Source organism: Solenopsis invicta, chromosome 1 (genome assembly GCF_016802725.1).
Source record: "Solenopsis invicta isolate M01_SB chromosome 1, UNIL_Sinv_3.0, whole genome shotgun sequence".
NCBI lineage: Eukaryota > Metazoa > Arthropoda > Insecta > Hymenoptera > Formicidae > Solenopsis > Solenopsis invicta.
The window spans coordinates 28,841,050-28,869,039 of record NC_052664.1 but is presented as its reverse complement, the minus strand read 5'-3'; the positions used below and the strand labels follow the sequence as shown (position 1 = coordinate 28,869,039).

Sequence of the window (27,990 nt, the reverse complement as noted above, 5' to 3'; positions counted from 1 at the left end):
ACCGCAGAGGCGGGTACAATGAAATTATTTGGCGGCCGGACAATTAATTGCACCGCCGACCAGTTAATCGACGAAGAAATATTTCACCGTGCCGCAGCTTTAGAAATCCGGTTCTAAATTTTCAATTACACTCCATTCAAGTACTTGAAAAGTCATTTTGTTCGTTTTGCGTACTCGTTGAATCGATAGAATAAATTGTTGATTAATATAAATGGAAATATCATTTGGCAATTTTACGTGTCAGTTAATAGAATTAATTTTACAAATAACGATAATATATGAAAATCTCACACATTATTAAAATGCATTAATTACGATTTATTATGCTAATGGTGCACTGTTTTTATATTTAACATATTTTGATGTAATACTGTAATTAACGATACGAATCTCGCTCTTCTCTCGTAAAGTGAAACGATCTCACTCTAAAGGAGTGAAAATTGAGCCTGTGCAATTTTTCAAGCGATTTGCCACTCTAATAAGAGTCAAAATTCATCTCCTGTAAAGTGAAATTTAAGCTTGTGCAATTTTCGAGTAATTTTTTACTGTAAGATTTAGAGAGCACGTATATTTATAAATAAAATATTAATTATGTTAGAAAAATTAATTATGTATTGAACGATACATAATTAATTTTTCTAACATAATTAATACTTTATTTATAAATATTAATTAGATTAGTATTTATAAGTATTAAAAGAAAAATTCATTTTTCTAAAGATAAAATAATTCAATATTGGATAATAGACAATAGTTAAATAATCTGTTCAAAGGGTTTTCATTAAAAAAAATATAAGCATTATAGATGACAATATACATTTTTCGTTCGGCATTAATCACTATAATCTAGTCGCCTCTCTTATTTCATCGATCGCGTAGCATGCGCATGCACTCACGTATCCCCGGAACGCGCAACAATCGTGTCAGTCGGGCGAAGAAGACTAAATTTTAGACGTCTGAAGTTATCTAGTAGATTGCTGGTACTTTGCTCGCCGATTGCTCCGCGAAATGACGAAGAAAAAAAAAATAACGACCGTCATTTCGTTTACTTGCGAAATGTATGCGCGTCGGACAATGATTGGCATTAATTTTAGCAGCGTAGAGAACGAGGAAGCCATAATCTAAAGCCAATCAATGGAACGAGCACATTTTACTGCGCGTTAACGATGCACACAACGAAGATATGAATAAATTGTTACTCAATTCATTTTTCGATGGATTGTTCGCGTTATTTGTATAGCGTAGGGTACTTCCCGTGCGCGCAAATGTACAATATCACCGAAATTGGGCATTTAATTCCCGTTATAATTATGAAATTTTCCTTCATATTGCAGCACGTTGAGCTCAACCGAATTGGATCAACGTTTAATCTATTTTCATATCTTCATAACATGATATGACAGATCTTAATAACACTATAATTCCTTGTACGTTTTGTGGCAATACGAGAGCATATCCTGTAACATACACGTGGATAGAAACTAAATTGTGGTATTACGTTCTCAGTAGAGAAATGTCGCCGACATATCACTTTGTTTTTAGATTAGATTTCTCAAAGCAAAAAAAAAACTAAAGGTAAAACTTTGAAAACATAAATGCAAATTGGAAAGCATCTTCTGTCAAATGATATAGACATTTCTATAACGTGAAAAACTTAATTGTTGCAAAATTAGAATTTTGCAACAATTAAGTTTTTCATAAAATAAACGAAAATGAGCGAGATAACAAAATAAGTCTCAAAATTGACATAGTAGGCAGTAACGCTACATTTTTCTTCTCTTTTCCTTTCACATGAGGCATCTGTACTTACAAGTTAATGTATATGAGCCCATACAATACCGAAATTTTTCAGAGGTATCTCAGAAATGTTTCAACTGAAAAATGAAACATTTCATAAAAGTTGCCCGCAATATTTCTGAGACAGCACTGGAATAGCAAAATGTTTACGATTATTGCACTTGAAATCTTGTAGAAAAGTTATTAAAAGGTTACATTTTTTTACTGAAAACATTTTGCAATTTTTCTAAAATATAGTAATATTATTATCAAAAAATTATTGAAATGGCTTCTTGAAATATTGCTGACCATAATTCTTCGAATATAATAAATTTATATAATATTTTTGAAATATACTTAATGAAGAAAGAATACATTACGTATCTTATTATATAAAATAAACATTTAGTCTATATTTAGTCTATATTTGGATAATATTCATCAACTTTTCTTTAAACAACTTAAAATGAACTTTTCTAAATTAAAAAAAGATGTAAAATCGAAACATTACGGCAAATGCTATTTGCTATTTACTATACTACCTAATTCATTAATGTAATTACTGTCCCATAGTTCAATTATATAATACAAAGCACATAATTGTATTCAATCTGTTACACTGATATTATTACAAGCTATATCCAAATAGAACGACAAATCGATAATGCAAAACAACGTATTATAAAAATAAATAGTGATTAATCAAAAATTGTCTCTTAATTATCATTTTAGAACTATTTTGACGTAATTTTAATATCATAATGACTTTTTGTTTTGCTTTGGTATTTTTTCAAGTTTGCTGCGATTGATTTTAAAAACATTTTTGTTGCAAAATTTTATATTATATGTATTTCGCTGAATACTTTCAGCATTTTTACACATTACGCGCGAAAGGTTCAACCTTTTTGAAAACTTTCCGCATCGGTTCGCAATCGGTGCTTAGTTCAATATCTTCATTTTATGAACATAGTGGCGCTCCAAATTAAAATCACATCTAAATCGTAACCGTAGCTCTCAGGTTTTTCTCTGCTATAGACAGGTCATCCTGCTTGAATGATCGTAGAAATGCGACATTAGATTATGAGTAGGGTTGGAAAGTAACATGTTACTTGTAATGCCGTTACCGTTGTTTTTTTTAACAATCGTTACTTTTCTCTGTCTGTAACAGTAATACTGTTACATTCGTACAGCAGTAATCAATTTTATCGTTACTTTTATTGTTATTTTACAAACGTACAATACATGCATATTGACCACATTAATAAAAACCACTATAAATTTTATATTATACTGCTCAAAGCGGCTTAAACAATTGAATTAAAAAAAAAATAATTAAAATTAAACTTTAAAAAAAGTTCATTGAAATTTCGTGAAAAAAAAGTAACAAAAAAGTAATGGGTCATTACTCTTTAAGTAACGACGATATTGTGTTAAATTGCGAATTATTTTGTATTTTAATAGCATTTTAGCCGTTTTCTTGTTTTATGTTATTATGATAAATTAAAAATGATACTGTGCAAATTAAACCATATAATATTTGTGTGTGTGTGTGTGTGTGTGTGTGTGTGTGTGTGTGTGTGTGTGTGTATTATTATATATATCTATATTTTTTATTATATTGTAAAAGAAATGAGATAATATATGTATATATATATATATATATATATATATATATATATATATATATATATTACATATATTATCTCATTTCTTTTACAATATAATAAAAAATATAGAAATCCATTTAACAAGCTTTAAAAAATGCATTAATTGTGTGTTTCTTTCTAACATATGATACTTAAGATATAAATTAATAGTATGAAAATAAATTCATAAAAGAGAATAAGAAATATTCATGTCTTTAGGATAAGAGTCTTTTGACCACGTTGCGATTGACCACCACTCACAAAGCTAGAGCAGAAAAAAAACTCTAAGCATCGGCCACTATAAGTGTCTATGTTCAATCGCAATAAGGTCAAACGGAACACTCCTATATCTTTAGTAATGAATATTAAATCACAGAAGCAATTTGGCCATAAACAAAATATCTAACTTTAATATACCGCGCATGCATATTTTATGAATAACAAAATTTATATATTAAATAATTTTGTATAATTTATACTTAACAAATAACTCATAAAAATTTATTTTATATGTTAACACATTTTAACTTATATTAAAACGTTCCCTATGACTTCATGTGATAATTGAAAAGTAAAGTCAGGTGTACGTAGCAAAAATCGCTGAAATTAATGTTATTTTACGAGATACATAACCAAATTTAAATTTAAAAAATTCAAAGTTTAATTAAAAACAATGATTGTACATATAATGAACTTTACTAGATGTTTCGTTTTATTGATAATTTAAATTTGATATTGTATATTTTTATACACTATATAAAAAAAATATAATAATGAGATTAAAGTCAGAATCAGAAATAATAATTTGCTTGTAAATCTTATTATTATATGCATTTATTACGACAAATTCTATTTGTTATTCGTTGCACTGCACTACTATCTAATCCATTAATACGGCTGTTGTTTATACTCCAATTATATAAAATACAAGAGAATTGTATCAATATGTTGCTCAAATATTATTATAAGCAATTATCGGATGCAAGTAGAATAACAAGTCACAATATGTCACAATGGCATAAAAATAAATCGTTGTGATTGGTCAAAAAGTAACTTTTGATTATCATTTTGCAATCACTTTGACGTCATTTTAATGTCATGATGATTTTTTAATTTGCTTGGATCTATTTCCAATTTTATTGCATAAATTTTAGGAACATTTTTGTTGCAACATTTTATATAACATTCTATAAAATTTTTTTAAAATTTTTGCATATAAAATGCGAAAGATTGAAACATTTCTGAAAACTTTCTGCAATAATTGGTACTATATAGAAGGATTCCTGGAAGCCTTTCACTTCAATGTAAAAAGTATTTTGTCGATTTATACAAATACTTTATATTTTATATAAAATGCAACATCGGTTTTTATTTTTTTAATTATGTAAGCAGATATGATTTTATTGGTTTTTAATATCTTAATAAAGTGCAATGTTAAGTGCAAGTGTTTTTCGGGAATGTCGTTTTAGGAAACCTCTCGTCGATCTTATCGACTTTTCTCAATCGAAAAATTAACAAAATAATGACTCAATTGCATTAAAAAATATATTCAATTTGAAATTTATAAATCGTCATACATTCGATACATGTAGTTGTTCAATTTTTCTTTTGTTGTACTAATATACAAATAAATGTAAGGGCAATATTAAATAAAAGAAAAAAAAATGACGATCACAAAGATTATGAATATGTGGGGCGCGTACGAAATTGGATACCTGGTTCTTAAAACACTATGCAAGCGGGCTTTCTCTCGGTCATACCATCCGGTAGGCGAGCAAAGGCTTAATTCGACGGGGCGGAGCCGTGTCCTCGAATCGTCGACAGACGAGAAACGTTTACTAGAGTATCGTACTTTGGAAATCCAGAGTTAAAGCCAGTACCGGACTAGAGTCCGGTACAAAGGCATTTCCTCTTTGTAGGAGTTTAGTGCCAGACACTAAATAAAATTCCTCATGTTTCTACGCAAGAGAAGGTCGAAAATCTCTCGAGGCTAGGAATGTGCGCTTCCCCGACGATATCGTAACAGCGCATTGCGTGTCGTATTTGAAGGGACATGCCAAAAAGATAAATAAGAACGGTGAATCAATCAACATTCTGTAAATAAGGTTAAAATTCGTTCAAAGTCATATTTGATTTGCGAAGATTCTATATTGCTCGATTTCGTTTACTATCGATTTCCAGCTTAGATGATATGATATTGATTTTTAGGACTTTGCTGATTTTTTTTTTTTTTAGTTTCTCGTATCTAAGCCCTATTCATACACCGTTGCAATTAACTAATACCAATAAATTGAATAACATTTTAAATAATCTTCAAATTATTTAACATTTTTTAAAAATAAATGTATGCATGATTAATTAGTTAATTTAATTTAAGTCTAATGTTAAATATAAATTTTTGAATAATGTTATTTATTTATATTTTGATTAGAAAATGAAAATTATAATATATTATTGTTTTTTTTTACATTTTTATATCCAGAGAGAAATAAAATTGAGTAATTTTCTGAAATAAATCGAGGAAAAAAATTGCTGCGGTTTTTATAGCTTTATTTCATTTTCTTGATTTATTAAAGTTAGGAGAAATATTCTTGATTTATTAAAATCACATAATTTTATACCTCTTGAAATGTGAAAATAGAAGTAATAAAGCTGATGAATTCATTTACGTAATTGTGTACTTTTTCAATAAAAAGAAGATAACTTTTTTATTCTTCAAATAAACGTTTGATTTAAGTATAACAATAGTCCATTTGTTAAAGTTGATTTAAAATAGAAAAACAGAAATGTAAAAAACAGAATATTCGACATTTATTTAACGGTGCGTTATGGATTTCGTACTGCGACGAAATGAAACTTGCGTTCTGTATCATTTTTTACGGTCCGTTTTTTACAGCCTACAACATACCATTGTTATACATATATACATGGTACTATTACTGCTATCTATGAAGCGACCAGATATAGGTAACAAGAGATCGAGAAAAATATCATTTCAAGAGAAAATCGCAATCATTCTCTGTAAACAATTAACAATTATTATTTTTTGTGATTAATTAATTTCCATATTTAATGTTTCGCGAGCATAACGTGAAATGATGATTATTTAATCGCAAAACTGATATTTCGTAATTTATTTATTTGAAGTGAAAGCATCAAAATCATAGGAAATTATACATTTTTTTTATATTTATCTATAACAATTATTTTTTTTTAATGTTTGGCTTTGACTATATTTCGGTTTAAATTTTTTGCCAATTTAAATGTGACTTGGTCCATCTTCGGATTTCAATAAAGAGTAATACACAAATCGCAAGGGGAAGTAATTGCAATCGCGAAAAACCGCGATCGTTTATCAATAGCCCGTGCATTTCACGAGATTTTTATGCGTTTGAGTGAGTTTTATTGCGCGTGCAATACTGAGTTTTGATTATATGGTATTTCCGAACGGTTCCTGTCATATATCTTTCTTATTGTTAGCATTTAGCTCGATTTTATTAATCGTATTGTATTGCACTCGTATATATAACATATTATAAAAAATATTTTATACATATTTTTATAAATATGTATGCTCGTGTGTTTCACAATTTTTTATACTGTATACATTGGGTCCTAAAATAAATTGTAATCGAATTGTAACAGCTTCTTTGATCCATTTGGAGTTTGTCGAAACAAAAATATCAAGGTACGAATTGTCTTTGTGTAGTGACTGTCAATGGCAAAAGGGCTTTTCACGAACCACGTTTCAAAGGACGAAAACGAATATGTATATTAAAATACTTTTTTTACAATAGAATATTTTAAAAATTACATTATATGTTATAGATCATATAATATTATATTATATTTTACAATAGGATATATATCGTAAAAATTATACTCGATATTTTCATTGGGAAAAAATGAAATTCAAAGTTATTAAAATGTGTTATTAAAGTCTGCCTCCATTATTTCGCGACCATGATTGTGTACATCGCAAGATATCTGATCGAAAAAGATTTTAATGGCGAAGATTATTTTTAAGCGGATTTTAATATAGGACCTTTATGGCAGAGAGATTCATTGATTACTTTTAAGCGGATTCTAATATCGGATTCAATTGCCTTTCTTGTGGTTTAACAGAAATTTCCATGATGTGGCCATTTTCGTCGCTCCGAGGCCGTACCGCCTTCTTAAATTTATCTTTCCGCTTCTCCGCGAGAATGCTAGATAGATTTATCTTTCCATATTTACCACTCACCATCTTATCGTCGCTTATCCCGCCAACGCTCGTGTGTCCATCTTCATCGCCATCCTCGCCGACAGGCGAGCGATCGATTCGAGCAGTTCTTAATCCCTCGCGCGGATCTATAATACATCCTCGCAAGAGGATCGTGCATCTTCCTTTTCTCCTTTCCGACGAGGGCGCGACAGATTTGCGCAAGTTTGGCTGTCACGCGCCGAAACGTCGAGATTTATGCACGAATAGATATATATAGACCAGATAGAAAGAGGAGAAGAAGATGAGACAGAGAGAGAGAGAGAAACGTAGTGAGCAGGACAGAAAATATCCGAGATTTCTCCTTATGGAACCTCATCCATAATGGGCTCTCGTTTCCTTGCACTTTGATGATTGATGAGCCCTTGTTTACGCGCTCCAACTGATCTTCTAACCCTCCCTGAACTCCCGCTCCGCGTCGCCTCCCTTCACCCTTCCTCGCCGACATTTGGTCGCTCTTACGGTTTCCTGCGTCTCATTCGCCGAGGTGTCTACGGGGTGGTTTAAGCTCGTAAGAAATTACTATGGTAAATACGGCGGTTCCGCCCAAACTCGATTAATTAATTGACGAAATTAATTCGACCAGTCACCGTCAAGAGATACGGAATCCATAATTTATTTACAGATTAAATTGTTTATTATAATTGTAAAGCCCTATTATCCGTTTGGTACATTAAGCGATGAAGTTATCGGTTAATTAATCGACGCTCGATTCAATCTTCCCCGATTTTAATTGCGCTCTCGTTAAGTAGGCTATGCGCGCAAAATCTACAGTGTTTAATTAAAAGATTTAATCAGCGCGTGGCCGCATGGTCGAAGAGAAACGCTTAAACAATGTCCAACTAACAATCTAAATGACATTCAAAAATTATCGTACTCATCTAGATAAAGTGGACACCAAAATTTATTTCGCGTGAATTAATTTTATTTAGGACAGCTGCACTTTTGTGTAATCAATTTTAAGTTGAAATTAAATTGTTTGGATTTTAACTAATCTCATAATTATACAGTCGCATTATAAAGTCATAATTATCCAAAAAATGCAAAATTTGTTTACGGTATGAAGCACAAAATTATTTATTATAATTATTTTATTTTAATAATGAATTTGAATAATATAATTAACTTAATGACTTTTGCGCACAATCGAATAACATTTCGTGATATCTGTATAATTTATCGTCAATACAGTTTATCTTCGATTTTAAACTGATGTTACAAGCACGAGTACAGATACGCACGCAAATTTCGTTGAGCGCGAAACGGTCATTTGCGCGCCCATTTGTATCGGTTCAGAGTGTTTCAGCTATATCGTTATATTATCAATTATATTATCGCGTGCAGTTTCTCGGGAATGTCGACAATTAACCACAATTTATCTCGTCTTATCTCGCGGGTTAAGTTCAGCTTAGAGTCAACGTCTATCTTATAATCCCCGAAAATCTTTCAAGCTTTATTCGCGGTCACCCTGTAGATAGCCGCGTGGAAAAGACTCTCAGAGAGTCTTCCTCATCCCCCATCGTGGTCGTCCTTTTTCTCATCCCGTTCTTTGATTTTTTTCCCATTCTCATCTCCTCCTTTCATTCTTTCTCAGCGAATAGCACTTTTCATCGAGCAACGAGCACAAGTGGATCTTAGGGACTCTTTCTCCTTCTCTTTCTCTCGCTCGATGCATTCTCTCCTTCTCTCTTTTCTTTTATTCCTGTGTTTTTGCAATGTTCTCACTGCTCCGAATGCATAATGAATTTTTCCTGTTTTCCTTATCTCTTCTTTTAATTTTTCATGTTCCGCGTCTCAATTCAAATGATGACCAATAATCGATGCCGCGGCTTATTTTGCTGCGGCCACATTTAATTGCTACTCGCTGCTCACTGCATTGAAACGCGCGTTGCTGCAGTGGTGGCTGCGATTCTTACCGTGCGGCTCTGAATAACGCGCATTAATTGCGGTCGTCGAGAGGCCACAATTGTTTTCCTGCTTTTTGGTGCACTCGCTCTTTTCCAGTCGGCTATTATGGAATTTTTCATTCAAGGACCAATGTTCCATGCAAAAGAGTATTCGCATCTTTGTTGGAAAGAAGCTTCTGAATGCATCTTCTCTAGAATATTCACAAGCGACGGCGACGATGCAAAAAATGTACGGAATAAAAATTGGAATATTAAACAAAATATTTCGCAAACATAGTTATACGAATCTGAGTAATTAAATAATTTCCTCGCCATTCTCAAAGATAAACGTCGCACTTTAGAAAAGTTTTAGCGTTTATTTAAAAAAGTTACAAATGCTCAGTGATTAGAAAATTGTTTGAAGATATTACGTAAAAATAACGTGAGAGGGAAAACATTTTCTATGTATTGCTAGAAGTTAGAGAATTAAGAAATAAGGTAGAACCCGCTTCGTGGGCAACCAAGTCGACGCCAACAGCATCAAGTTTTCATTTACTTCCGAAAATGTGCGAAGCGCCAGCATGTAACTTCGCAAAATGAAGTGCGAACAGATGCAAAGAGGAGGCAACGTGAAATTACCAAAGTTGCGTAGTGCTGCTTGAAATGAAGCAATTAAGCTTCGAATAATTTTCCAGCCAATAGAGTCTCTCCACGCCCAAATACAGATAATACGGATAATAAATCTGCTTCATTGATTTTATCTTTCCGCTCTTATTGCGTAATGAAAATATATCTCACCTTCGGCTTGGATTTTCCAGATAATCAAGCCCTTTCGAGATTGTTTCGCTTTTTCGCGAGCTACACGAGAATAACAGTTTCGATCTTAATTTATGAGTAATCAAAAGTTCCGTTTTGTCGACACGGAGAAGGGGCCCCTCCGGGGTTCTTGTAAATTCACGTAAAATTGGACAAGGTATAATGCCCTCTCAACGCCCGTGGTAATCTACTTACTCTTATCGCGGTGATTTCGTGAAAAGGACCGTGCTTGACACCCGGCTTGAAAAATTAATTATGCATTCCATCAACTGGCGCGCACAGAAGGAAAGAACAAGCGGACGACGAATATCGCGTCTTCTTCTTTTCTCGTGCTCTCGCAGGTAAAGAAGCGAAGAGTGAGAAAGAGAGAGAGAGAGAAAATTGCGCCGTCAAGTAGACAACTTTGACTACCACTTCCTAATTGCTCCAATTAAATTAGATGAGCTCCCACGTTACACTGTTAAAAAAATTCAAGTCAATCTCTAACGCTTGAAACTGGAAACGCGCACGTTGCATTTACATGAGTTTGCCAAAATTCTAAACGTGCTTGCGTGTAGTTACATGTTTTTAGTTCCGTGAAATATTTCATAATGTATTTTTCTTTTAGACAAAAAGAGAAAAATATACTTGATAGCAAAATTATTTGAATCACACCTTCTCTTTTGTACTTGGAGAAACCGACAATATCATTTTTGTAAGTAATGTACATAGTTTAATATAATTAATTATTAACTAATATAATTGCCATCATTTTCTATAGTTGTCTACTTATTTATTAATATTTTAATTCCGTTCTCGAAGAAGCTAACCGACTTAGAGCCAACAAATGTGGGTATATTATTTGCTCTTTCAAAGCTTTTTCTTCGTAAAAGGTGCTCCAAAAGTGATTGTAAAAGATGATAGTCCGATAGGTTGAATAAGAATAAAGAGAGTACTTTCCATCTTAATTTTCTAATTTTTTTTTTGTATCTGTTTTGCTATATATGGTTGAGCATTGTTATGTTATATCATAAGGATCTAAACCGGTTAGTTTCTTTGAGAAAAAAATTAAAAGATTAATAAGCGTATTACCTTTGTAAAAAAATGTTGACAATTATATTATTGAAATAAATAAATCATGTTAACAAAACATACTGTTCACATTATTTATAAAAACATTGCTTTACGATCCTTCTAATATTTCTTTTCTTAATCTATTTTAAAAATCAAATTGCATCATTTTACATCTGCATTTGTAAGATATTCTTTTAGGGATGTATACTTTATCTAATTGAAAGCTTCTGATTACGTATCTTGTCCTGCTCCTTTCTTCTTCTTTTCAAAGTTAAACGCGTCGCGATCAAGAATATCGTGCTACACGATCGAATCCGCTTGATGAGATTATTTCATTATTAAAGATTGCATGGAATGTATTTAACTTCCAATTCAAGTTGCTTCAATGTTTTTGGTACAATAATAAAAAAAAGCAACGCCGCGCCGATGCGAATGGAGTTTGATAAATTATATACCGGAAATCCGACTTTCTCTAGAGTTTAATGAATTAAATATACTTTCTCGTCGTTATATCCGGTTAACTTATAATAAGTGCGATCTAGCTGCCGGGATACGAGAATTTCGCGTCCGCGAGCAGAAGAAAAATTCGCAGATAATTACGAGAAACGTTTGCGCAACTTTACAGGAGGAATAACGGCGAAGCGAAATGTTGGATAAAAAGGGAGTTATCCGCTGTAATCCGCGAATCTATGCATTATACCGAATGCTAATTACTGGAATATTTAGATTCAATTCACTTTGAACCGATTACGAAGCCAAGCTATGAATTAATTAACTATATAGTTACGCTACGCATTTCTATGTTCAATTTGGAGGATCATATTGAGGCCTGTCAATTTAATGTATGGCCAGAGTTAATAAATGACAAAGAAATGTGAAATAATGTAAAATTAAAAAAAAAAGAGTTTAGCTTTTAACCAGTCGACAATTGTATGAAATTATTTAATATTAATATATTTTAATTAATTTTGTCAACAATTCGATGATCGTTTATGTATATTTGTTATAAATAATGTATTACAGAAGACTATTGTGTAATTCAGATAGGAATTTTGGAATATGTCTTCGATTCTTTCGAGTTTATTCGTAACGAAACATAATCCTATAAAATGTATCGATTACTAAAGCACTTTTCACGCATTTACTCTAATCAGGAATACAGTCACGTATCATTGTAAATAAAGGCGAGTCGGAGAATCCAATCGTGCACGGACTCATTCGGAAAGTGTATAAGTTACGATCGCATTATGGAAATTGCGCTAACAAGTCTCGTCGTAGCCGGCTTTGAAGTCGCATTCGTCGTATGTTCCCGTTGAATGGATACTCTTCAACATTAATTTCTTTACTCGCTTCTGCGCCCACACAATTGATCAGTGATTTATTTGATTTCGCAATTATTTCTCTGCACAGTTTGCAGGTCGAATGCTTTTTATAATTTTTTCATTGGCAGCGTCAATCAGTATGTTTTATTCACATCGAAAGTCGTACAATGAAAACGTTAAATTGGACGTGGACGTCTCGTGAATGTTTCATTACAATGAAACGTCGTTCTCTCATGAGCAAGATTGTCAGTTCAATTACGACCGGCTATATTTCGAGTCGCGTTAGCGGCAACGATTTATCGCCAGACGAACTCGATCGACTCGTTAATCCTCAAACAATGAGCCCGGACGAAAAGGGCGACGTTTTCGCAACGGAGCACCGATGAAAAATTCAGATTACGTCGGGACTACCGCTGCGGCTGCGGCTGACGCGCGGCGGCGGCGGCCAGAGTTTAATTCCAAGATAATCGACGCATGAAAATTTATAAATTTCATCCAGTTAACCCCGCCGGTAAACAGCGCGGTCGATGAAAAATTCAGGGCATTTACTTTTCCTACGGAAAGACCGGTTTTGATTTTGCGCGCGCGGCAGCTACGTAAAAATTGATGTCTTTCCGGGAAGAAGTTTGTTGGCGATCGTCGCCATAAATCTTCTCCGCAATGTATACCGTCGCTATCGCTTTGCAGAAATTTCTCAAAACGAAACGCAAACATGCGTTAACATCACATTTAATAATGTCCGCCTGTAAGGTATTATATATATCTATACTTTTACCACTTATATTTTTAAGTCCTTGTACTATTAAAACGTACTTTCAAACCCCTAATACTGCATTAAAAATGATTGAAATGATTATGCTCCTCGGTTATCATTAATTCTGTTTTCTTGTGTGCTGTATTATTATTATTATTTCCTCGAAATTAATACAAAAGTTTTGACGCACAAGAAATAAATTTTTTTGATCAAAGCAAATCTCAACGCTTAAAGGATTACATCTAGCTTAACGCCCAAAAACATGGGAATTTCTTATAGTTAAATAATAAATTAAGTGGAAGTTTGGTTTAAAGGCTTTTACGTATTTTAAGCAAAACAGCATAAATTTTTTTTATTTATTTATTTTGCGCTTTAATTTTATGACAAAAAAATATTTTTCAATTTTTTTAAAGTTTCAGCTGTATGTATTTTAATATATTTCCGTAATAATTATGAATGCATTTTTCAGCTCTGTAAAAATTTAGATATTTTTTGCTCGAAGAAACGATATTGACTGTACACTTTACGACGGACATTCGAGTTTAATCGCGCACGTATTTAGGTGCGCGAACGGCAGTTATTCCGTAGCGTTCTAAAGACGCGGGTACTCGATTTTTCCCAGCGTATTCGTGCATATCCGCGTGAATGCCCGCGACAATTCCGACGTCTCGCCCCGTTCAAGGTTTTAATTTAATGCGCCGCGAGCGCAATTTCCCCGGCTGCATCCAGACTAGACGCACGGCGCCGGGACAATACGATGCACTTGTGCGACGTGGAGGACGCGCGTTGAGCGCCTCGCCGCGTCGCCCGGTGCCTCGATACTCGTGTATTCCCTCCCGGCGCAACTTACTTACGAGTGCTCATACATATGTATCTCATCAACATGCATATAACATCCGAGTAATTAATGTATGACTCCCTGCATATCGTTCCGCTACCACGTGCCGCGCGTTTCCTCACCCGTTCCCTTCCCGCCGTTCTTCCCCTCTTTCACCCTCTCGCTCAACACCCACTTTGTCACCGTTGAGGAGCGGAACGCCACCCCCCCCCCACTCCCCCTCCTCCGCGATTGTCTTTCCTCGTCGTTTCACCCCTTTGTTTTACGACGCTGCTTGTTTCGTTAATAACAGCGATAGCAGTCGTTCAGAAATTTTTATGCACTCGCGCGCGCACGCGCGCGCGCGCGCCCTTTCTGCGTGCAATCGCACTGGCTGGTACTGCAAATAAATCGCACCGCGAACAATGTTGTCAGGCATATTGTAACGGTGGTTGAATGCGAGTCACAGTTACTGGATTCGATCAGAGATATATATTCGTGCTTTATAAAAAAAGAAAAAAACATCGCTGAAAAAATATGGTGAATTTTTAACAGTGTTCCATTACAACTAACCGCTAAATAATACACTGTTTTGCGTTACTTAAACTGGCGATCTTTTTGAAAATATATTGTTGAATTATCTATACAAATAAAATCTATACAAATTTTATTACATACTTTTTCAAATGTATCATATAATTATTCTTTGCTTCAAAGTTTATCATATAAAAATCTTATTTCTCACTTAATATTAATCATATTTTAATTCAAAAAGTTGAATTTTATGTGTAATTACGAGAATAATGTCAAATGTCAAACAGACTTTTGCAACGCGCGATGACTTTGCGCAAAGTCTTTATCAAAAGGATATCAACTTTAGATTTATCATACAGAGTCGCGCGAAAGAAGTGACTGGGAAAGGTATTTGAAGGTTCTGATGTGCCCTCTGCATAAATATCCCATTTGTCCGACACAGCTATTACATTCAAAACGTACAAAGGGCTCGGCCATTCACATAAATTAAATAGCAACGATAACTCACGAAGGACCGACGCGCATCAGAGGGCCGACCGACACGGTAACGACTCCAACGTATCGGCTAAATCACGAAGGGTAGAATCCTCTCACAGCAAGGGAATCGATCGAGCGAGATCGCGATCGATTGCCCTCGAAGAGAGCACAATCGTCTTATCGATCGATCCCAGCGTTACGAGCGGGTAAACAAACAAACGACCACCGGGCTCCTGTGAAGGAAGCACTCGAGATTCCGCCCTTGGAGGATCAATTCCGGTGGTGGCGAGGGTCCCTCCTCAATTTATCGCGGGACCCATCTCTAGCCCCTCATCGGCCATAACCGAGCCTCCGTTTCCGCCACCGTTGCGGAGGGATCGCATCCGGTGGCAGTATTACCACGGCGTCTTTCTCTTCTCTCTCTCCCCCCCTCCCCCTCTCTCTTTCTTCCCTTTTCGTCGCCGCTGAGACGATGAATTCCACTCTGGCCTCCTTGAACCGTCGCGGTAGCATATCTACTCGCTTTAATTGGGATCAGCTTCCCAAGCGCTCGGCGCGAGACAGATGAAAGAAGGAGAGCGAGGTGAGCGAGCGGAGTCGGAGGGTCGTGAGTGCCTCGCGAGGAACAACTCGCGCGCCCTCCGCCCTCCGCCCTCCGCCCTCTCCACGATCCCTTTTCCACCCCGCTTACCCCTTTCTTTCTCCCTTTCGCGTCCGCGTCGTCGTCGAAGCGTGCGTATATACTGTTCCTCTCCTCTCCTCTCCTCTCCTCTCCTCTCCTCTCCCGCTTCTCGTTCCCGAGGCGTTTCCACGCGGATCCTCGTTAACACTGCGGGCTTCTCTTTTCATGTCGGAGTTCGAATGCTCCTCGAGGATATAACAACTGGTTTGGCCTGTCTCACACGCTTTGATGCCACGTCCCTGTTCTGTTTCGCTTCGCACTCGCTCGCTCGTCCCGGCCTTTCTTGCAATAACGCGCACTCCCGCGACTTCCGTTCTGCATCTACTACTGGAACTTTGCGCTCGAAACTGCTACTCTCGTCGCGACTGAGAGAGCTTGTGCATTTTATTTGTCTTCTCGCTCGAACCAAACATTCTATTTAAGATCTTTGCGCCGGTAGCATTTGCGCGCTAATATCGTATGTAAAGGAATGAACTGATTCTTAGTGCTGACCGAATTGAAAACAAAAAATTTAATCAAAGAAATTGAAAATTACACGTTATTTACGTCTTCCTGTAGTACGGCAATATTTATGAAACACGTCCAGGGGGGAAAAAGAAATGAAATGGCACCGGGAGCGAGAGCCTCTTAATATCTAGTTCGTTGCTGACCGAACATTCAGGCGGACTGTGCAAACTCAGCGCGAGCTCAAAAACGCGAAACGGAGAAACGAACGAATCGAGCAACCGCAAATTAACAGCGCCAATTGCGATGCCGGTCAGTTGAAACGAGCAAAAAGATCTACGCGGCGGATTCCACGGGGGCCGTAAACATACACTGTAAGTGTGATTTTGCTCCCCTCGCACTGTAAAACGTGCACGTGGCCGTCTCACAAAAAAGGAGCCCACATAATTGTTGTGCCGGGTACCCACTCCTTCGCATATTGAATGACGGACCCCAATGCATGTGAACGCAAACACGTTCGTTATTCAGTCGGTCCCAATCAACCGAGATCTCCGAGCCGTGCGCTCTTGCAAATATCGCTAATAATATACGTCATAATCTCTCGACATTTTTTCTTTTTTTCTTTTTTTTTGAGGCAATTTTCAGCATAGAAAGATTATTTAGACTATTAGATACTTTACTGTGCACATTCAACTAAATGCATTGCGCCATTGAAAGTTTTTTTCGATCAATTGTTTGATTGATTATTTCGTTTATTTATTGTGACAGTTGATACTTGATTCTATTTTCAATATTTATTAAAGGATCAATGTGTCTTAATGGAATGAAATTCAAGAACTTTAGGAGATCCTGCGTTCTTTTAATAATTTCTTGATCACGGCACCAGCATCATTCTCAGATTTCGCGGTCTAGTTTTCATACTGATTACTTTCTCATGTTACTTTAAATAAAAGAGTCGCAGACGACATGCAGCTATTATTCCGATATATGAATCTTTCTGTAGGATGAATAATGCATTCTCAGAATGCTCTCAACACGCGCGATAAATCTGAAATATACATTAATACTTAAATATTAAACATAAAGATAACAAAGCCTATATCGATCTGCAGCGAATCTTGGTGTCTAAATAATAATTTTTGCGTTAATTTTTACAATCTCCAGCCTGCAATATTAAATTAAGGAGCAGTTTAATAGTATTAATGCTAAAAGGTCTATAATATTAAAAAATCTATAAGATGTCCTCCCCCCCCCCCAAATAAATAATTTATTGCAAAAAATAATATTTTAAGATTCGAATCTGAATCTCTCTATATTTCACGAACGTTCTATCAATTTGAGTCACACAGTGATATTTCCACTAATTAATATACTATATGTTAGAGAACATCTTTTTTCAGGTTAGCAGCGTAGTATCAACAATAAATGAATGAATGAAAATATTATTTGAAATATTTTAAAAATTGCTCTCGGTATTTTTCGAAATTTGTAATAACGGGAGAGCACAGAAACGACTACTCTTTCTCAAAATTTGCAACCGTCTGGATTACGATATGCAGTACGACATACTGCAACAGGAAGCACAAAACGTTACGCAGTCGGTATAGAGACTTGCTCGTAGATTAAATTCATAATCTACGTAGATTTATATGCGGCGACGCCAAATCTCGTCTCGCAAGGGGTTCCGGAGTGCCTCGAACCGACCCTGTTAGGTAACGCCGTTTATCTAGTCGCCGATGTCGTCGTCGCGCTGAAATACACAAGACATTCCCGGATTACCCCCGAGCGGTGGGGCGGCGCGTTGTCTCTTTTACGAGGATAATATTTCAGCAGGACGTCAGTCGTCTTTCTGTTTCGCACGAGAGAGAAGCAGTTACGCGGCATTCACACACGTAGCTACGAGAGATTTCTGGAGGAGGATTCCTGGTTTCTATCCCTTCCTACCCCTTTCCCTTCTCCTCCCCCTCCCCGCGATGCTGACTCAACGTTTCGGCTCTTCATCGAGAGTAACTGGTTTATCAAGACGACAAATCTTGTAATCTCACCGCTAACTCAAGATTAAATCTGCATGTGTAAGAAGGGTGTAGTGGTAAAGGATGTAGCGGACGAAGTTACCTGATCGCGTACGTATGCGTAATTAACGGATCATATATCACAGTGTACGCGCTCGCTTGTCAAAATTAACTCGAGAGAATTGCTTTTTACGCCCACACACACACGCGCGCGCGCGCGCGCACGAACACTCGTAAATTACGTCACCTTTCATTAATTATGCATAGCACATAAAATCGTTACAATTTATTTCGTATCAATTTTGTTGTAGATTAGGTTCGTTAGGAAAACAATGGAGGAACTGAGGAGAGCACGTTATATCAAATATCAGTTTATTATTATGAAAAGTCTCTAACAGAACATGGTAACGTATGAATATTCTAGAATATTCTAGAATATTTGTACTTATACATCGCCGTGCGATGCGACTATTAAAATTTATTACTAACAATATATTCTGTAAAGTAGTTATAAACAGTTTGGATCACAACATAATTTAATGGACATTTTTCTTTATTAAGCAAACTATTTGCGATACACATTTCAAATGTTAACGCAGAAATGTCTTTTTCAGCCACTGATAAATGTGAAATGCGTTATTTCATTATTCTGTAATATTCTGTGACATATTTACAATTAATTTTACGTAATGAATCTTCCCTTTCTTTTTTAATCTATTGACATCTCTCTTTTATTGAACATCAATTACAGTAGCTTGTTTAACTCGTTACTGTACGGTGTAGCTCGGAGAATTACACCTATCCAAGTTTATTTTTATCAAAAAATCAATTGTTTTACGTATTCCTTTAGCATGTTTGATGTTGCTGGATTACTAAAAGTTTCCTTTAACTAATAAATCAACTTTTAAAATCATATTTTAAATAAATAATTTGTTATTAATAAATATATTATATATACTGAAAAATTGACGTTTTAGTCAATTACATTTTTTTGCATAAAATTTTGATTAATAAACTTATACTTTAAAGTCACTATCTGGAGATTTTTTAGATCGCTGATTATAAATCCAAAGTCAAAAATTCAAAATTCAAAATGGCCAAAACAATATGACAGACAAAATTGTCAGAATCGACCGGATTTGCTACTCAGCTACCCCAAAAACCTTTGAGTAACAAGTTTCATAAAATTATATTCACTAGAAAAGAAAAGCACAACAAAAAGATAAAGCCTCAATTGTAAATACTATCTATGATAATTTTATCGTTCGTAATATCAGCAACGAATATGCAGAGAATATCAATCTTGAAGCCTATACACAAGAAAATAATATGAATGTCTGTTGTAATTAATTATTTATGATCGTATTGAGCCCCCTTTTTAATTTTCTGCGGAACTCCGTCGGCGTTGTAAAAAAAAAATTTACGCGTTATTTTTCTCTCAGCGCGAGTTATTATTTTTTTTCAGACTTCGCACTAAAAGGAAGGAGCAGCCGTAATAATGCAACGAGCAATCTTTAGTTGTCTCGCGCGACCGGTGCACGGCATTGCCGCTTATATAGACTACCAGGCCAGATTAAAAGCCCTTTGGGTCGTAGCCTCTCCAGAAACGGCCTTGATATTAATTAAGACCGAGTCGTGCGTGGTATCCCGATAAGGGAGGATCCTCGTTTGCATTAATTAGGCACATACGCGCCCGCGACGAAATATAATAGATATTTCTTCCGCTCGACATGGAGGTTCGTAAGGAAACCCGGAAGCAATCATCACTTACTTGCCTCTCTACTTAATTAACACCTTCAATTTGAAGATTTTAATTACTTTAACCTTTCTACTATCAAGGGAACTAAATAAATTGTCACAGACTAGTTTTTTACGGCGTATATCGAGTTTATCTTTTCAGAACTGGCAGCTGCTATTGTGCACATTATATTTTTTAATTTAATCACATTCCATCAGTATAAACATCAGCATTTCTTCTACTTGCTATCTTTCGCCGCTTTCACATAAAATCCTTTTCTCGCAAAACAATGTTCGTCCTAGAAATTCAAGTTGTATGCCAAAATATGTATTATTAAGATATTCGCTGTTAAAACTCAAATGTTTCAACGAAGATAGCGTTCGGTCGAACTTCAGAAGATCTAAAGCTAAAGTTCAATGCAGAACACGTTTTGCGTTATCACTGCGTATATTTTTCGGAACGCACTATCCGCTGCGAATTTAACTGACGGCAAAAATAGCGGAAAGTCGCGGAGACAATGCGAACGTGGCCCGTTTATTTTGTCGAGGAGCGGGAAATGCGTCGTTGCGCGGGAGCGCGGTATCAAGATCGGCGCATCGAAACAGCGTCGATCGCGGACGGGGCGGAAACAAGGCGATTTGCGATCGCGGATATCTCGTTCTTTATTCCCCGGCATAATTCACGGCGAAATCGCGAGCTGAATGGAAGTATCTCCCGTATCGCGCGAAGCTGCCTTAAAGCTCCGCATATGCATGCAGCTTCCGTAAATATGAATTCATTTCACCTCACACCAGCCGAGTTTCACGTATCTCTCGACGGCACTCCCTGTTTCTCCAGGCTGCGTCTGGAGGACTCGGCAGCAGCTGAGAGTGCGTACTCGTGCACTCGCGTATCCGCGCGTGCACGCACGCACGTGTTATAATCAGCGCGTAGGTTTCCACGGATAACATATACGGTGTACGTACGAAGGAGGGTGCCATGTTCATATTACGTTAACCGTCAATGACTCTCGGTGTGCAGAACGCTTCCTGAGACCGGCTTAACCCTTTCGCTACAGACGCTCGCAAGGTCTTAGATACGCGACACGTATACCGTTCGTTATATTCTATTACAGTTCATGCGAATTCCGTTGCGTCGAAATGTGTGAGACCGCGATTCCCAGTTTTATTCAATTATATCCGAGCTGCTGCGGTGCAATTAACTCTATCGTCTTTGCCATTTCTAGAATTACAGACATTTATTTTTAAAGATATTTAATTTCGCGCGTGCTGCTATCGAAATCATCCGCGCGTATATTCATCGATCAATAATGCAACGCCCGGCGATGAGAAGCTACAAATTGATTTCGTGAAGGGAAGAAATCCAATTCGCTTCTAACGCTACAATTAATGCGGATTTACCGTAGAACTCCGCTGTCGTTTCGACGCGCAATCTCATCGCGCATTCCCCATCAGTTAACGTAGTCGCCTCGTTCTCATCAAGTATTACACGGATCATTCTGCGTTACGTAATTATATAGCAAGGAATGAGACTATCGATGTGAGGCTACGTGAGGAGAAAAACACTCCAGACAGAAGGAAGGGAAAAGAAAGGCAAACGCTAAATGTTAAGTGGATAATGATGTGACGACGTGACCCCCGCGGAGTGCGGTGCACGGTGCATTTGGAGGACGGACACACCTGGAGTGACGGCGATGAATGCTGTCGGTTAATGACATATGGCACGCTGCATATTCGCCCGAAGAAACTTTCGGAGGGGGCGAGCTGCGGGTGAAAGGGTTCGAGGTGACGGGGAGTTCAGCCCAATCAGCCCAACAAGGTTCTTTTTTTTTCTTTCTTTCTTTTTTTTTTTTTCATTTTCCGACACAACCATATGCACGCGCCTGGATGTCGGGACAATCGAATGCGAGAGACAATGAGACCATTTTGCGCGAGCATGGAACGGGGACGAGTTGGAGACGGAAGGGTGCCCGGTTATATCAGCGTTTACCCCTTGCTGTCTTTATCGCGCCGCAATCCGAGTTGCGAGATGCGCCGCGTTGTAATTGGAGTGCATATCGAGTTGTGTAACGGCGCGCTTTTTGCGCGCACAAGGATTCTTTTCAGCGTAGGCGAAGCGACAAATGAAAACGACGGATTCCGCGATAAAAGAATAGTTGGAATCGCGAATGCGCCAGTAATGGTTATTGGGTCGGACGGAAAGTAATGCCCGCATTTTTTTCAATACAAACGAGCGAAGAACTCACGATAGAGGAGCATGGAAGATTTATTTAATTAAATTATTATAATAGGCAATTATAATACGTAAATTTCTATACGCATGTAACAATTTGGCAGATCCGAAAATTCTCGTTTCTACTTAAAATGAATTATTAATACAAATATACTTAAGTAAGACTCTCGAGATTTAAACGATTAAAAATAAGTAGCTAGTAACAAAGGCTAATGAGAGTTAGCGCGATTAACCATACGCACAACAGAACATCAAAACTAGATAAAAATTCTTTGTTTATTTAATACAAGCTCGAACGTTTCGACTCTTCTTTAAAGTCATCATCAGCTTAATAATAAGTACCAACAGCAAAATTCATATTTATAGAGAAATCAAACCGTCTTCTCTCATAATATACACGGTAAGAAATTAGCACTTCGGGTTCGGCAAAGCGTGAGTGACTCGTCCGCACACCGAACCGACGATGACCTGATATTTTAATTGAATTTTATTGTTGGAACTTATTATTAAGCTGATGAGGACTTCAAAGAAGAGTCGGAACGTTTAAACTTGTATTGAATAAACAAAAACTTTTTGTCTATCTTTGATGTTGTGCGTATTGTTAATTGCGCTGACTCTCATTAGTCTTTGTACTTATTTTTAATTGAATTATCAATAATTACGAGTAAATATTAATCTTGAATAATTTAATTAATCACGAGGAGTGGTTGATTGAAATCAAACGCTTTAATTTTCAAATTCTTATCGCACATTCAATGAGGTCGGTGATACGAAATGCGTATTCTGTATTTAAAGACGAAAATTTCTACGTTTAACGGAGTTTCGTGGAAATCCCGGGACACGCATTATATTTTCGGTCAAACATCGCTCGTGGCGATGTTGAACTTGCTTTACCAGGGCGCGCAAAACCATCGAGTACACTCGGCATTTACATTGCATCTATCTACACGTGTACTTGCAACAAACTCTTCGCCAAATATACGCCCTTCCGTCCGCCCCTCTCGCGCATCAGGTCTAATAATACACAGGCGAAAGCGCTCTTATTATTACGACGGCAATAACCGCGGGAAAATATTTTGCCGCCGATGGCAATAATTAATGTCTAGTTTTTTTTTCTGCGGAATTATGCGGCCGCGACGATACACACAAGTGCTCTTCTTTTCCTTTTTATCTTTCTCTTTTTCGCAAACGCGTCGGATCGGCCGGCGGATTTCATGAAAAGCAGGGATTAAATTCACCCGGACTTTATAACAGGACTCGCGAGCTCGAACGTACGTATGAAGAGAAACGGAAGAAAGGCGTCCAGCAAAATTCACTTAGCGTCGCGGGAAAGCTAAATGAAAACGGTTGTTTGCGGCGCGGTAAAAGCCTCTGCGCGAAAGTTGCATCATTGCGTCGCGTTTCCCCGTATTCACGGAACGAAACATTCCTACTCACAGCGCGCTGAAAAGACCATGGTCTAATTTGAAACTGGCGTGTCGTGAAAAATTTGCGACGAAGCAGAATGTTATGTAATAATTCCTAATATTCCGCGAATTAACGATTTTTCGCGGGAGAAAAATTTGTGGCTCTCGTATTCTGTGATTCTCATATTTTGTTACAACAGTAATGATATATAAAAATATTTTTTGTCAGATTCATATCGTATCGATAACATATTTATAACGTATTAAATTGTACTAAATTTAAATTTTTATCTTTATTGTACTTATACAATGTGCGTGCTATCGAATTCAAAAATTTCGACAACTAAAGTTTACTGACAACTGCAAATTTCATATAACGTTTCCAAATAAAATTTAATATCTGAATTTGAACAGCGATCATATATTGTAGTAGTAAACAATAACGGTAAACATTAGTGTAAAACACACTAATATACTTTAAATACGTATACTAAATCTATCACGATGTACATCATAAATATTCCCTTACGTTTAGTTTTTAACTATTTTAGTTTTCAACGTTTAACAATATTGATATTTTTCAAAAGTTATTTGTTTTCTGACGCTTTACGATAGCAAAATTATTTGAAATGATTTTATATTGTACACATTAATTCTGGGGTTTCCCGAAAACAATTCTGTAAAGCATAAAAGAAGTTGTTTGGGAAAGCTGTATATGTATATGTTTTATTTCAAAGGTACAGAGATTTTTTGATATAGGTACGTTCATTCTATATGCCCAGTGATCAATACTTACAAAGAGAGACGGGTAAAGAAATAAAAGATGCGACGAGATGCTACAAGTGCATATCAATATCGGTATTTTCATTAATGTTCCAGAGCGGTTTTATATTCGCGTGTCGCTTTTCTCATTTTAAACCGGAATTAATTCTCGTTTTATCGGTCGGCGGGCCGGAAGAAAATACGCAAACATAAGACATAAAGCGAAGAGATGGTCAGATCAAACGGGACGAACGGAAAAAAGCTGCCAATTATATATTCAAATGTGACCGCGTCCCACTATTGGGACCCGGTAGGAAAAAAAAAGGGATAAAAATTCAATTAAAAAAGTATCTCCGGCGTCGGAAATGTCGCGAGCGCGCCACAGCCGCGACCGCAGCATCGATTTTATTAATATAGCCGTCCTCAAAATTGATCGGTCAAATTTCATCTTCCGGCTTGATTACAGTTACCATTATCGATACCACGCGGCCGCGGTCGTATACTTTTGCGGGATTACATTTAAAATGGAGATCGCGATCCTGCGAGTTTGGCCCAGCGTTTGCAATAAATAGCCTGGCGATGTCGTTACCTCGAAATGTCGTCCTAGATACCGTGTTTAAAAAATCAAGCTTTGAATAACAACAATACAGAGAGAGAGAGAGAGAGAGAGAGAGAGAGAGAGAGAAAGAGAGTTTGCTTGGCACGCAGACTGAATATTTTAAGAGCAAAAACTGGAATAGTTTATTAGTTTTCAATCTCGCATATAAATTTGTCAATTTTTTTTCTCCTTTTCTGTAAAAATGGAGTTCATCTTTCTAATTTATAATTTATATTATATCTAGCAAATTTTAATATATCATAACTGAACGCATTGAAATCTAATAACAAAAGGATAAACTTATAAAATTTTTCTTTTACTCTCTTACTCTATAATAAAGCATCACGAATAGTAAAGAGTGTAATTTGATGCAAGGTTAGAAAAAAAGGAATAAAAGCGTGACCCGAATGCACCGCGCATTAGCAGCCGTCCGTTGTGGCGCTCATTTTATACTCATTCCGATATGTGCGTTTAATGCGTTCTCCATGTTCGATAAATAAAGCTCAAAAACAGAAAGGGTGGCAACATTTAGCGCTGAATACGTAACGAAAACATGGGTATTAAACTTCGCCCGCACGCGTTCCATTTTAGGAAGAAACTCTGTCATGACCATAATATATTCGAACACGTGATTATACTCGCCCAACGAGACTCGTGAGCTCCAATTATCGCTGCGATTTCGTTCGCGTCATATCGGCTACCAATTACGGAAGCACCAAATAGATTCGCGTGCACTCGGCTTTACGGGCGTACTATAAAACGCGTAAATTCGCCGGCCACACGACGATGATCCGGTAAATTTGTCGTTGACGGCGTAAAACAAGGGACGAAATTAATTGATCGTGCATTAATTATAACCAGATGCCAGGGTCACTATTCAAAAGGTACTGAGCACCCGCTCTACTGAACATCCGGATCATTAAGCATTTTCGGCGGAAATGCAGCGATAATCGTCCTATGTACGCAAAATAGCAGAACGTTTTGAAGTTGATCTGTTTAAAAATTAAGATTGTTCAGAACGCAGGAGATGCATACACTTTAAGAAATCAAAACGTAAAACGTTAATCTAAAAATGTTAATCCAAAAATGCAACAGCATTGGCTAGGTAAGAGAATAACTAATTATGTCGTTCGTAGAACACACCTCCAAACATCTTGTTCTGAATGCGTGCAAAAACTTGGTTGTCTCTTATCGTTGAATCGCCCGGACGTACACTGAGAGAGAGAGAGATTTGCGGAATCTTTATTAATTAATTTTTCAATAATTATTGGAATTTGCAAAACGGATAAAAACTTTTTTTATTTAACTTCTACCTGCCCACGACAGATGTGATTATTATCGGACACCTTATATATATATACGATATGTAAAACACTAAAAGTTTATAAAATATTGTACAACGACATGACAATGCTTTAACAATTGAAACAAAATATCGTGAGATACCATACAACTAGGTTACTAAAAGGCGAATCTGCTGTAACATCGAGCACGGTATCCGTTTTCTGTTTGAATTTAATTATTGACTAAAATTATACATTCAGATCACATCTTGAGCCAACTTGGCTGTTAAAATATCATGATTAATTGGTATAATTACATTTGATTAATGATCTTAATTACATTATCTTTCTCAGTCCTCGAGCACGATCTGCATTTCCGTAGAAATTATTGTCCCATTGTTATTATAATCGATGCTATTATAGCTGGCGGAAGTTATATAGTCTTTTGTTCAACGACCACAGCATGATCGTCAATATGTTACGGTTAAATAGAGACACGTTGACTGTCAAATTTGTATCTTCTGCTGATAGCATTCCACACACGTACCTTCAAAATTAACTCTGGAATGTTACTCATATTACGCTCATATTTTTACATCAGCACTACTCTGAATAAAAATTCACTCACATAATTAAGAATTTTTCAAATGCATTTTTATATTTACTTTATACTTTTATATTTACTTTATTTTGATATTTACGATAGAAATATATTCATTTCAAAGAATACTTAACTAAGCTAACACTATTTAAAAAAATTTTTTTTAATGTTATTTCAAGCTAACAATATTTTAACAATAAAAACTAGAAATAAAACTTTGTAAATATATAATAAATACAAACTAGAAAGTATTTTCTCTATCAGACAATAGCGGTATTTTTATAACGTTGAATTTTGCAATAATTACATTTTTCATAAGACAAGCAAAAATAAGCGTCTGACAAAATAAAAATCGACATAGCAGGCAGTAATGTTATTACATTTTCCTTTTCTTTTTCTTCCACATGAGTCGTCTGTACAAAATACAGGTTAACGTATATGAAGATTCCTAGAAGTTTTTCACTTAAAACGCTTTTTATCAATTTATTTATACGAATAAAAATTAGATCACTTTTGTTGAAAGCACGTTTCAACGTGACAAATGGTAAAGTTTATATTTTATTGTGAAATAAAGAATTGTTCAGGCAGTAAACTTGAAGAAACTTGGAAGGAATGTTTTGTCTTTTTAAACCGTTTATCAGCGAAACAAGGAAATATGTATCTTATATTTTTGCACGTTCTACAGATATATGCCGATTTGAAGTGAAAAGAAATGTTCACTCTCGGGATGCTCCCTTGTGAATCGCGAGCAGAGAATACAGTCGGGAAAAATATCGGAGAAACCTTTCGAGAAGATCCGCGGCTTAGAAGGAAATCGCGCACGAGTGATCTCGTGAACTCGAGGACGCGACATCGCCGTCGCCGTCGCCGTCGCCGTCGCCGTTGCCGTC

General features: G+C 36.2%; 1 protein-coding gene across 5 annotated transcripts in view; it reads left to right on the top strand.

The window, feature by feature from the left end:
• Positions 1-27,990, top strand: part of LOC105203674 (nephrin) — a 269,754-nt gene that overhangs the window by 183,109 nt on the left and 58,655 nt on the right. The gene's annotated exons all lie outside the window — the stretch shown is intronic.